The sequence below is a fragment of the Phascolarctos cinereus genome, unplaced genomic scaffold (assembly GCF_003287225.1).
Source record: "Phascolarctos cinereus isolate Bilbo 61053 unplaced genomic scaffold, phaCin_HiC Scaffold_1;HRSCAF=81, whole genome shotgun sequence".
Classification (NCBI taxonomy): domain Eukaryota; kingdom Metazoa; phylum Chordata; class Mammalia; order Diprotodontia; family Phascolarctidae; genus Phascolarctos; species Phascolarctos cinereus.
The window spans coordinates 197,855,307-197,867,546 of record NW_027555514.1 but is presented as its reverse complement, the minus strand read 5'-3'; the positions used below and the strand labels follow the sequence as shown (position 1 = coordinate 197,867,546).

General features: G+C 37.3%; 1 protein-coding gene across 15 annotated transcripts in view; it reads left to right on the top strand.

The window, feature by feature from the left end:
- The window catches only part of MICAL3 (microtubule associated monooxygenase, calponin and LIM domain containing 3), a 253,077-nt gene that overhangs the window by 75,143 nt on the left and 165,694 nt on the right, over positions 1-12,240 (top strand). The gene's annotated exons all lie outside the window — the stretch shown is intronic.

Below are 12,240 nucleotides of genomic sequence, written 5' to 3'. Positions count from 1 at the left end.
TCAATATCACTATCCACCCAGTGCCATGCCCTACCCCCCAAAAAATCCTCCTCTAAAACAAAGTCAAGCAAAAAAAGTTCAAAAATATGTTTTTAGTCCTTATCAGTCCGTATTTCTAGTCTATCACCTTTCTGCTTAGAGGTAAAAGACATACTTCATCATCTTAGTTTTGGAGTTTTGATTGATGGTTGCATTTATCAGAGTCCTTAAGTCTTCAGATGTTGTTTGCTTTTACAATACTGTGGTCATTGAATTGATGGCTCACTCCCTTCTTCCATCAGTTCATACCAAGTCTTCCCAGATTTCTCTAAATTCATCTTTCTTATTGTGTGGTAAGATTCTAACTATAATTTGGTCAGCCATTCCCATATTGATAAGCATCCACTTTGTTTCCAGTTCTTTGCTACCACAAAAGAGTTACTGCAAATATTTTTGTACGTATAGACCCTTTCCTCTCTTGATCTCTTTGCTGTGGTACTAATAGCTAGTACTGCTTTTGTTAGGTCAAAGAATATGCATAGTTTAATGATCTGGGGGGTATGGTTCCAGATTGCCTTCCAGAACGATTGGACCAATTCACAGCTCCATCAGCAGTGCATTAGCATGCTTCTACCTAGCCTTTTGGGTTGTTTGTTTGTTTGTTTTGTTTTTGCCTTATTTGCTAATATGTCCTACACATTTTACCTAATTTCAACTAGGTCCTCACTATTGAGTAGACAGTCCTTTTCCCTAATTGATTCTGGGTTGTACTCTTCACACCAGCTTTTCCAAACTTCTCTTTTTTTTTATCAGACATCCTATACTGTTCTTTTCCATCTTTTTTAGAGGATCACTCTTTCATTGTACTGTGAAAATAAAGACCATTTGTCCTGAGCACCCTTTTCTCCCTCTTCTTAATCTCCACATCCCTCTTCTTGATCTCCCATTCTTCCCCAAGCTGCCATCCCTTGATATAGAAGTAGCTAGCCAAGGCCAGGAGCTATTTCTGTGCTTGATCTGCTGCAGGAGAGTGCCCTTTGAACGTTCTCTCTCTTTGATCTTCGTTCTTCATCTATTCTCTCCTTCCTCATTTACTTATAGACATTGCCAGTTCTCCCCCCACCCTTAAACAAAACAAAAGCTGTGCTTGAACCTACCACCTCTTCAGACTATCATGCTGTACCTCTCCTCCCTTTTACAGCCATATTCTTAGATAAAATGTGTCTACACTTGTGCCTCTACTTCCTTGCCTCCACCTGACTTCTCAATCCCTTCGTGTGTCTTGTGACTCCACCACTTTTGCTGAAACTGTTCTTTTCAAGATTGTCAGTGATTTCTCATAATTTTCGTTTCTCATTGATCCGATAACCTCTCAATCCTCGTTCTTACTGACCTTTCTTTATCTTTTGACCCTGGTTCATCTCCTGAATGTTCTCCCATCCCTTAACTTTTGTGATATTGCCCTTTGCTGGTTCTTTTCTTGCCTTGCTAATCCTTCTCAGTTTCCTTTGCTGAGTCATCATGCTTGTCTCTAAGGCCCTGTCTTCTATATCTACCCCTCCTTCAGATCTTCTATATCTCTTGAAGGCACCACTATCCTTCATTTGTAACCACATAGTCATTCTTGACTCCTTATTCTCTTTGTCCTCATTCCTCTTTTCCTTCCCATATTGAATCAGTGGCCAAGTCTTGTCAGTTTTCTTTCTACAACATCTCTTACATCTATCCCTTTCTTGATTCTCATGTGCCCTAAACATGAAGACCTTTTGCATGGACTATTATAATAGCTTCCTAATTGGTTTCTCACTTCTGTCATCTGTATTCCACATAGCTGCCAAAATAATCTTCCAAAAATGTAAATCTGACTATATCAGTCATCTTTATCATTCCATTCAGTTTCCGATACAAACTCCATAATTTGGGGGATGGTTGGGAGGAAGGCTTTCATAGAGTGGCTCCAGCTTCCTTTCAAACTTATTTCCACACCACTTCCATTAATCACAATATGTTGCAGACAAACTGGTCTACTTCTTGTCGCCCAGACTTGATTCTGTCTCCTGCCTCTATGAGTAGAATGTACTTCTTCCTGATCCCTTCCTCTTGTCTTCCTTCAGAGCTCAATTCAGGTGACATTACTGTAGGAAAGCTTTCCTGTTCCCCCTAGCTGGTAGAGGTTTCTTCTTCCTCCTCAAATTATCATGAATTTGCTTATCTGTTTACATAATGCTTCCCTCAGTAGAACATAGGCATCTTAAAGGCACACAATGTCGTTTTGGTCTTTGCACTTTGGTTGTCTTCTGTTTTGCAGTATTAATAAATGTTTGTTGAATTTGATTAGATTTCCTCATGAATGGAAAAAAAATCAGGCTTGTATTTCAAATTGTCTGGAGAGATACTTGGAAGCTATAGGACAGCCTCATGACCTTTAGAAAATTACAGGAAATTATAAGTATCTCCAATAGTATTAATAGTATAAGGTAGGGTAAGACAAGCTAGAAAACAAGGAGAAAAGATGATCTGGGTGCTTAACTTCCACAGTGTTCATAATTTACATTTTGGTTTTGTTTCTGTTTTGTTTTGTTGTCATCTAACCCTTACAAGTCCTTAGTGTCTACATTTGTAAATAACAGTAATCAAAGCGGGGAGCTGTGAGAATTCAAGGAAGTGTGGATGTTCCAGTGTTCCACCACGAAACAAAGAAATCAGAATTCTCTGAAGACATCGTCTAAGTTCCTTCTCAATTATGTTTCTGAGCATCCTTTCCAACTCTGAGATCTGTTTAAACGAGTTATATCCCTAACCTATTGAGGTGTGGGGAAGAACATTTCATAAGCTCCTTAGAGAGTCTTAGTTTTTGCATAGATCCTGAGAATTGCACATCTGTTAGTATTTAAATAACCCTGAATATTAATGGTACAGTGGCCAGGGAGGAAATACCTCTTAAATTTATTGACTCTGGTTCTGTATAGTCAAATTCTATTTGGATTACATGTATGTGTGTTGTATATGTATGTTGTTTTGGGGAGGGAGTATCTGTATGTGTGTTGTGTGTTAGTTTTCAACATAATTTCCTTTCCTACCCACCCCAGGAACTAGAGAGTGAGTGTACCAGCCATGAGTCAGTGACATTATTATATTGTAAATAGAAACATAAACTCTGTTCCTGCATGTACCTTGCACTCTGACTGTCTCTCCAGCAGTTCTCTGCGCCAGCCAAAGAATGTTCAAGGCTTCTGACTCAGCAGTCAGCTGCCACGAGACAAAACATGCAGGATGTTGTCTCCTGGCAGAAATACCAGGTACATGTATGGATCTCCTTGAGAGCTAGCATAACTGAATCCTCTTCCCTTCTCTGGCTTCTTCAACTCTCTTCCTCAACCTTCTACCCCTCCTCCAACCCTATACCAGAACTCTTACATGTCTAGGATTTCTAACTCTTCACCTGCAGATTTCAATGTCTGTAAGGTCCTGTATAAAGAATGCATAATTTTTATAGGGTGGTGTAGGGTCAACTGCGTAAGAAGATTCAGAGAAAGACCATAAAAAGTAGCATTTGGGTTTTTTACCTTTAGGAATAAATGGATTACCTATTATCCATCATAAAATGGGAGTGGAATGACATGGCTTTCTTCTCCCTTGTGTAGTAACACATAATTTGAGTTCAACTTGTGTGTAAAATAAGACACATTCAAGAGGGAAAGTCATAGCTTAACAAAACTGGCTAACAGCAGAATCATAGAATGTGCCAAGTCGGAAAGGATTTCAGGCCTGAACCAGAATCCCCTCTACAACATACCCAATAACTAATCATCCAGCCTTTGCTTGAAGACTTTGAGTTAGGAGTATGGGCGGGTGAGGACAGGGCAACCAGTAGATCTCATTGTAATCATTTCCACTTTGGGATCACCCTAATTGTTTGGAGTTTTTTTCCTTTACATTAGGTCTCAATCTGGTCTTTGCAGTTTCTACCCATTATTGCTAAGTTCTTGGACTAAGCAGAACAACAATAGTTCTTTCACTTACAGTCCTTCACATAGTTGAAAACAGTCTGTCACCTCTAAATCTCCTGGATAAACGACCCTGTTCTTTCCACCTACCCTGAGGCCATCATTTCAAGGCAGCATAGTAGAATGGATAGAATACTGGACGTAGAGTTAGAAACACTGAAATTCAAATCCAGCCTCTAATACTGGACACCTGTGAGACCATAACAAGTCACTTTTCTGAGCTTCCCCTTCCTTAAATGTAAGACAAGAAAGACAAGAGTATTATGAGGTGCTAGTTAGATAAATGATTTAAAGCACATTGCAAATCTTAAAATGCTATGTATCAGCTGTCATCATCATCATTATCCTTGATGTTTTTCTTTGAATGCTTTCTTGCTTATCAGTGCCTTTCCTAAAATGTGATATTTCTAGAATGGAGCACAGTATTCCATACGCGGTCTGATCAGGGCAGAGTACAGTAGACATTTTACTTTTTGTAATGTAGCCTGTCTTGGTGGGTAGGGAGAGGAGGCTGATATATTCACAGTATTGATTGGGCTTAACAGTGCACTAAAACTCCCAGATATTTTTCAGACAACTTACTACTCACCACAACTGTAATAAGTGTCTAGAACTAAATGTACTTTGGTTTGCCAGTTAGAGAGATACTCCAGCGCATCTGAAGTCTTGCTTCTGCAGTCATTTGGCTTGCAAAGTAGGAAATGTGAGGCAGCCCAGGAGAATTAATCTTGTGTTGTTTTACATTTGGTGGCTGTCACATTGTTCTAGGAACCAACCTACCTCTTTATCTCTTGTCACTAGTGACCTGAAGGTCTTAATCTCTTTTCACTGTGTTCTTAGTATTTGTCATTTGGAAGCAGATATTTGACTGCTGTCTAGGAGCTGTGGATGAAATTTATTGGGGGTTATTGGATCGAAGGGGGCCCCAATAATGCCTAAGCAGGATAGGTTGACGGTAACATAAGTGCTCTGCTGTTTGTGCAGGGTGGCGAATGAAGGCAGCGGATGGAGAGGGGAGAAAAAAAAGTTATATGGTAACTTTATATATTTAAAAGGAATAGCAGGTTGTACATAATAGATTTATAGTTTCATGTACAATTATTTTTTTTTCCTATTCTACTATATCATGGAAATGCTTGTTTTATTTCTCAAGTTCAGAATAAAATAAATACAAGTTTAAAAAATAGGTATAATACAATGCCTATGAAGCCAACTGAAAGCAAAATTATCCTGGCTTGTAGCCTATAAGAAAACATTGTAAAAAGTGCATGAAGCACTCTGTTTAATGTCCTGAACTAGGTGTCAGAAGACCTACATTATAACTCCTGGCTCAGCCACTAACATTGAGATCTTAGGAAAGTCATTTTTTTCTTTCCTCACTGATAGAATGAGAGGGTTGGACTTAAGAAGCACTAAAGGGATTGCAAGTGGGAAAAGTTTAAGGAGCCCTGGACTAAATGATCTCTATGGATGGTTTTGGCTCTGTAATATTAATAAGCAAATACAAATGATCATCAGTAATATTTTTTTAAGAAGAAAAATTTGGTTTAAAAGCTAATCAGCAAGTTTTAGAACTGATTGTAGACTTTTAGCTGAATTGACTACCTCAGATCCTTTTGTGTAGGCGTTAATTGAACAGCTTATGTGGCAAAAAAAAAAGGTTATTTGAAAAATGATAGAATGCCTTTTGCCTGGACTGATCATGATGGAAACATCAGCTGCCAGAGATATATGTTAATCACCTTAAAAGGTTTCAGCAAGAGTGACTTACTGTTAGAAACTGAGAACTTAGAAAAGTTCTAAGAAGAAATATTGTGAAAAGAATCACAAAGATGATTAGTATTGATTGATTCACTGTTAGCCAGTTGACTGCAAGTCCAAATTTTAAGCTATTTCCTAATATAGGATGAGTCTCAGTGGGTTCTAAATATGGTGATGTTCAGAATCTCATTTGAAAGTATTCTCATGCTTATTTAGAATAACACTGTAAGTTACAGAGGTCAGGGAAAAAGTGTGAATGGTAATGTTTGAATTGGATTTGTGAATAAGAAAACAAAGCAGAAGAGTGATAAATTTTGTTCACACACTTCTAATTTCTGCTTTTCCTGTACTTACCCCCCAACAGTTTTTCAAAAATATAACTTTTTTTTTTTTTTAGTATATCATTTTTAGCAGGAACTGGGTAGTATCGTGAATCTTCTTGGCACCAAGAGGGAAAGAATTGCTGTTTAGGAACAAAGGAAAACCATTTTCTATTTTGATAAAAGACAAAACCAGATAAGACCAGGTGTACTCCAAACATTTATCCTCTGCTAGAGTCAGTCAAGGAAACAGGCTGAGTATGTGTGGTTGCAGTCTTTGTATGGTTGCCAGAAGCAAATCAAGCCTTGGAAATCCCCACAAATAACTCACGGGGTAAAGCAAGTCTCTGACTCACTAGGGACCTTGTTTCTTCCCCTTTTTCAGCCCCTCTTTCATCTCCGTTACACCTTTATCTTTGAGTTCTTGAGCACATGCCCCCTAGGCATTTCCTCTCTTTCACATCACTCTTATTTAACTATTTTAAATAAAGCCCTGGCTTATAATAAAAAACTTAGATTGTTTTTAGAATTTGTAAACTTTTGCTACTTTGAACCAATGTGAAATGGGAAAGCAGTGAAGAACCAGAGAACTTCCAAGGAGTACCCTATCTTGTCCATCTTGTTCACATTGGATTTGGAAAGAACTGACTATATTAGTTTTTCAGGGTAACTAGAGACACGAGGGATTGTTCAGTAAGTACCACATGATGGATTTTAGACTGGAAAGCACATATGCATAAGTCAGATATAAAATGTAAGATACTAGCAACATAGCACGTATATATAAATAGCAGTGACCCTCTTTAAACTGAGACTTAAAGAGAAAATGGCAGTTCTTTGAATTTGATAATTTCTCCATAAGTTTAACCCTAATGTTATAGCTGTGTGACATAGGTTCAACCCTCACTATGATCCCAGTTTCAAAGATGTTGTTGTTCAGTTATTTTCAGTCATTTCTGACTCTTCATGACCCCATTTGGGGTTTACCTTGGCAGAGATACTGGAGTGGTTTGCCATTTTCTTCTCCACCTCATTGAGGATGAGGAACCTGAGGCAAACAGGGTTAAGTGACTTTCTCAGGGTCACACAGCTAGTAATTATCTGAGACCAGATTTGGGCTTGGGAAGATAAGTCTTCCTGGTTCCAAGCCTGTCACTCTATCCACTGTGCCACCTACTTATCCCAAATTTCAAAGCTAGGGCTGCAATAATTAATAACCAAATAATGTTAACAAGCCTAGAGGAAGGCCCCTAGCAGCACATTAGTTAGACCTCCAATAAAGGACTTAAGACAGTGAACAAATTACACAAAATGAGATGTGGATAAGTTGAAATCTGTACTGTTGGAGGGAAGACCCTCATTAGTATATGTCCTAGAGCCACTGAAGTATTGAAATGGTCAATTAACAACATTTATTAAGTGCCTGCTGTGTGCCAGGTACTATGCTAAGCACCAGGGATACAAAGAAAGGACTGGGGGAAAGCAGTTCCTACTCTCAAGGACCTCACAGACTAATAGAGGAGACAGACATGCAAACAGCTGTGTTCAAGCTACACACACACACACACACACACACACACGTTATGTAGAAATAATCTCAGAAGAAAGGCACTGAGATTAAGGAAGTTTGGATATGGCTCTCATAGAAGACAGAACTTGATCTGGTTTAGATGAAACACAGTGTATGAAAGTGGGGGAAATGTACACTATGCCTGGAAAGTAAGAGTGGAGTCAAGCTTCGAAGGACATTACGTGCCACACAGAAAAAGTATTTTATCCTAGAGGCAACAGGGAGCCATTAAATTTTGTGGCAGAGAGGTCGCTTGACATTCCCACAGATCTATGGGATTTTGCTCTAGATCTCCTGTTTCTGCAGTATTCACTGTTGTCCTTTTATGGCAGAAAATAAGTAAAAGGTTTAATTTCCTTTCTTTATTCTTATACTATGACTTCTCTCACACCACAGTTAATCTCAGTAGGTAATTAACTCTACATATATTTGACCTAGTAGATGAAGTGATGTCCTTTCCTCATTACAAACTGTTGAAACTAAATGTTGAGTCACAAAATCTCAGAAGTAGAAGTTATCCCAGGAGTCACTTACTTAAACCTACCTGACTATTAATCCGCCTCAACATGGATCCCCTTTTCAAACAGTCTTTATTTCCTAATAGCCCCCAAACCATGTGTTCAAGGAGTTTTCATCTCTTGTAAAAATAGGAAACCACTGCCTGCAACTCTACTCTCCCTCCCTTACTACAAAGAAAAAGTTAAGTCCTCTGGAACCAAGATGGGTCACTGTGTTTAAAAAACAGTTGAATCACCCAGGATTCCACTGTTAGACATATACCTTAGGTCAATGACAAAAAGAAAGGCGCCACACCACAATATTTTACATATTACATATAACGTACATCACAATATTTTGTAGCACCACCGTTTGTAGTAGCAAAGAACTGGAAACAAAGCAGATCCCTATTGTTCGGGGAATGACTAAATAAGGTGTGGTATATAAATGTAATGGAACATTACTATGCTGTTAAGGGATGATGAATGCAGAGAAACCTGGGAAGATTTATGATCTTATATAAAGTGAAAAAAAAGCCAAGATATGTGATGACTGTAATGTAGCAATATAAATGGAAAGAACAAGAAATAGTCAAAATTGCAGCAAAATTATGAAGGCTAAGCTTAGCTCCAAAGAGATATGAGAAGGTACCTCTTCTCAAAGGTAGGAGGCAGTGAGTATGGAATACTGCATATAATGTCAGGTTTTTTGACAAATTAGTTTTGCTGAACTTTTTATCTTTTTTATTTTTTGTTATGGAAAAATAATTCTCTGATAGATGAAGAGGAATACATTGGAAAATGTAGGTGATATCAAAAGAAAAAGTGTTTTTTTAAATTTCAGCAACTTTAATTTAGGGTGTATTCTCTTGGTCCTGCTTTTCTTCACTTCATATCAGTTCATATAAATTACAGGTTCATAGATTTTAAAACTGAAGGGACTTCAGAGTTTTTGTGCAGTCTGAACCCAAGTCTTTGCCTTTTTCTCTGAATTCTTCCTATTCCTATACCGCAGTTTGTTTAGCCATTTCCTCAAGTAAGGGATATACTTTTTTTTTTCCAAATTTTTTTTGCTACTACAGAAAGTGCTGTTATTTATATTTGTTATATGTGGGACCTTTATATCTGTCATTGACCTTCTTGGTGTGTATGTCCATAGCCATCTAGTAAACATAATAGGTGTCATAGCTCTATAATCCATAGCCTTTGACCAAGTTCCTGGTTTAGACAAATCAAGTTTATTTAACCTTGGGGCCTTCCCTGAAGAATCATACTACTTTTCTACAACAGAAAGGAAAAGATCTTCATTTCTTATATAAGCACTCAGGCTATATATACTGAATGTTAGACAGGTTTTATTTAATGAAATGAAAAATTGAAATTCATATTTAAATCCAGAAACAATCATGTCACCCTATCCTTTTCTCTCTGATGGGTCTCACTTTGCCCAGAGACCTATAGAGTCCTCCAGACCTATAGTACTTCCCTATGATTGAGACTCCCCTTCAAGGGGAGAGTACTTGGGGTCACTAAGAAGGCAAGCAACCCATCCTGTCATTGAGTCTCACTCCCTAGGGATGTGCTGAAGTCATCTTGAATCAGCACCAGCCAATTGTTAAATTTTCATTGTGAGCATTTACCGGTCAGCAATTGGCAAAGGCTACAAATCAGGCTTTGACTTATTGTTTTGTTGATTGTCTAGACTTGAAGAAAGTGATGGAGAAAATGTTAATCATGTGGATGTGTTGTGTACATTTGTTTTTTGGAGAGCCAGGTTATTCACCAACATACCCTTGGTCTCACCTCCAGGAGCCTAAATGATGGTACCACTCTGAAGTGGTGAAGCTACCCTTTAAGGAGGAAGTCATTGGAAAGTCATTAGAAGTCATTAGAAAGTTTACCCCCACCCCCTGAACATTTATAGCCCGTATGATTCATAGTTACCAATAAATGTTAAGTTTCTTGGTTATCTCCACATCAAGGCTCTGTCCCATGCTGTCCTCTAGGTCTGGTTCCAGCTTGGTCCAGGAACTTATGTTACCACTGTTCCACTGTTGGTAGCTGGTATAAGTGTTGTTTTGGCACATAATATGAATTGTACTCTCTGTTGAGTTTCTTAGCATTTACACTTTCTGGAAACAGGTAAATAACATAAAAGATAGTTAGTACCTTACATTGTCCATTTTTTAAAAATCTGAATATTTTTGCATAAATATGTCTTAACTTTTGTGGTCATAATACAGTAGAAAGAGCACTGTTCTGGAGATGGAGGACCAGGATTCAAATCCTCCTCCTGATGATGCTTACTTACTTTTTATGATTTGGGGCAAATCACTTAAACTCCCTGGGTTTCAGATTCTTCATCCATAAAATAAAGAAGTTGGCCTATATGGCCTCTGAGTTCCATCCACCTCCAAATATATGTTTCTACTGTGTGTATATTTATATAATTTTAGCTTTGTTCATTCTGCATCAGTTCATATCAGTCTTCTATATTTCTTTTAAAATATTTTAAATTTTAGTATTCTGTTAAAAGTCTAACATTGAACACTAATATAACCAATTAAACTTGCTTAATGGCTATTTATATGCACCGCATATAGGATCATTATTTTTCAGTTATACCTGATAAGTCCTTATCAGGATTATTGGCCAGTTCTTATTCATTTCTCCTTTTATAGTTTCTCAGTTAGTGTATGCTTCGTTCTCTGTTTCTGACTCCTTGCTTTGCATTATTTCATAGTGGGTTTTCTAGATTTCTTTATTATTATATCACAGTTATTATATCACAGTATTGCATCAGTACACCACAGTTTATTTAGCCATTCCCTGTTAAACATTTAAGTTGTTTAAAAGTATGATGAAGTATAATGATACTATGAAAATCTGAACTAATGGCTCTTTTTTTATAATATTTTTAGGGTTTCTTTCCCATATTTTTCTGACTTGTTTTTAGTCATTCCTTTATAAGGCAGTAACATTCCTATATATATCTCATTCCTCATCAGGCTGTATTTCTCCCCCCCCCTTTGTTATTGCAAATAGTGTTACCAAGAAGATATTCATACAGTTACATCTTTGTCAGTAAAAACTTCATTGGAAGTATGAACACCTTCTGTGGAATTACAGGGACAAAGGGTATGAAGAGTTTTGTAACTTTTCTTGTATAATCTTAAATTGTTTTCCAAAATAGTTTTTTCAGCAGTGAATTAATGTACTTGTTTTTCTTCATCCCCCAAAACATGAAAATTTTCCATGTTTTGCCATTTTTGTCAATTTGATAGATTCCTTAAGAGTTGTTTTAATTTACTTCTCTCTGATTATTAGCACTTTTATAATGGTGGTTGATAGCTTGCATTTCCTTTAAGAACTATTTATTGGGCATTGCTGACCACTTATCTGTAGGGAAATGGCTCTTAAACCCATAAATTTCTGAAGATTTTGGATGTCAATCTACTGGAGACATTTCATGAAAATATATATTCTTAGTCAACATCTTTTCTTCTTCTTCTGGTTTTATCTGTTTGTTTTTTTTTCCAAGACCTTTTTTGTTTAGGTATAATTAAAGAAGTCCAGTCCTCTGAATTTGCATTCTGCCTTTCCCCCCCCCAATACTTCTGAACAGTTTTCTTATATAATTTCCTTCATTACTTCGCTTCTTCATATTTTTATGGCAGACTAATAATTCTCAGATTGTCTTGAGCTCTGCCTCGGAGCTCTGATGCTTTGGTCTGTGGGATTCTGAGGTTGTCTTCCAGTTCTAACATTTCTTAAAATTCTGCTCTGTTCAACATTATCTTTTTGTTATTGTTGTTCTGCCTAAATCTCTCTACACATCAGAGTCCATAGCTTCGTTCAGATTTCCTGTCTTTTCTACTTTATCTAATTTTCCTGTTCATCTTTTTTAATTTTTTCCTCAGTGATCTTAATACCAGATCTTTCTTTAAGTCTTACTGTTGTTCTTAGATTCTCACAGTGTGTCTAAATTTTGTATTTTAAAGGTGTAACTGATATTACAGTCTTCTTTCCTTCAGGAGATTTCTTCTTACTTTCTTTAACCGGTAGAATTTATTCAGTTTGCTGACACTTTCCCACTTCCTCAACCC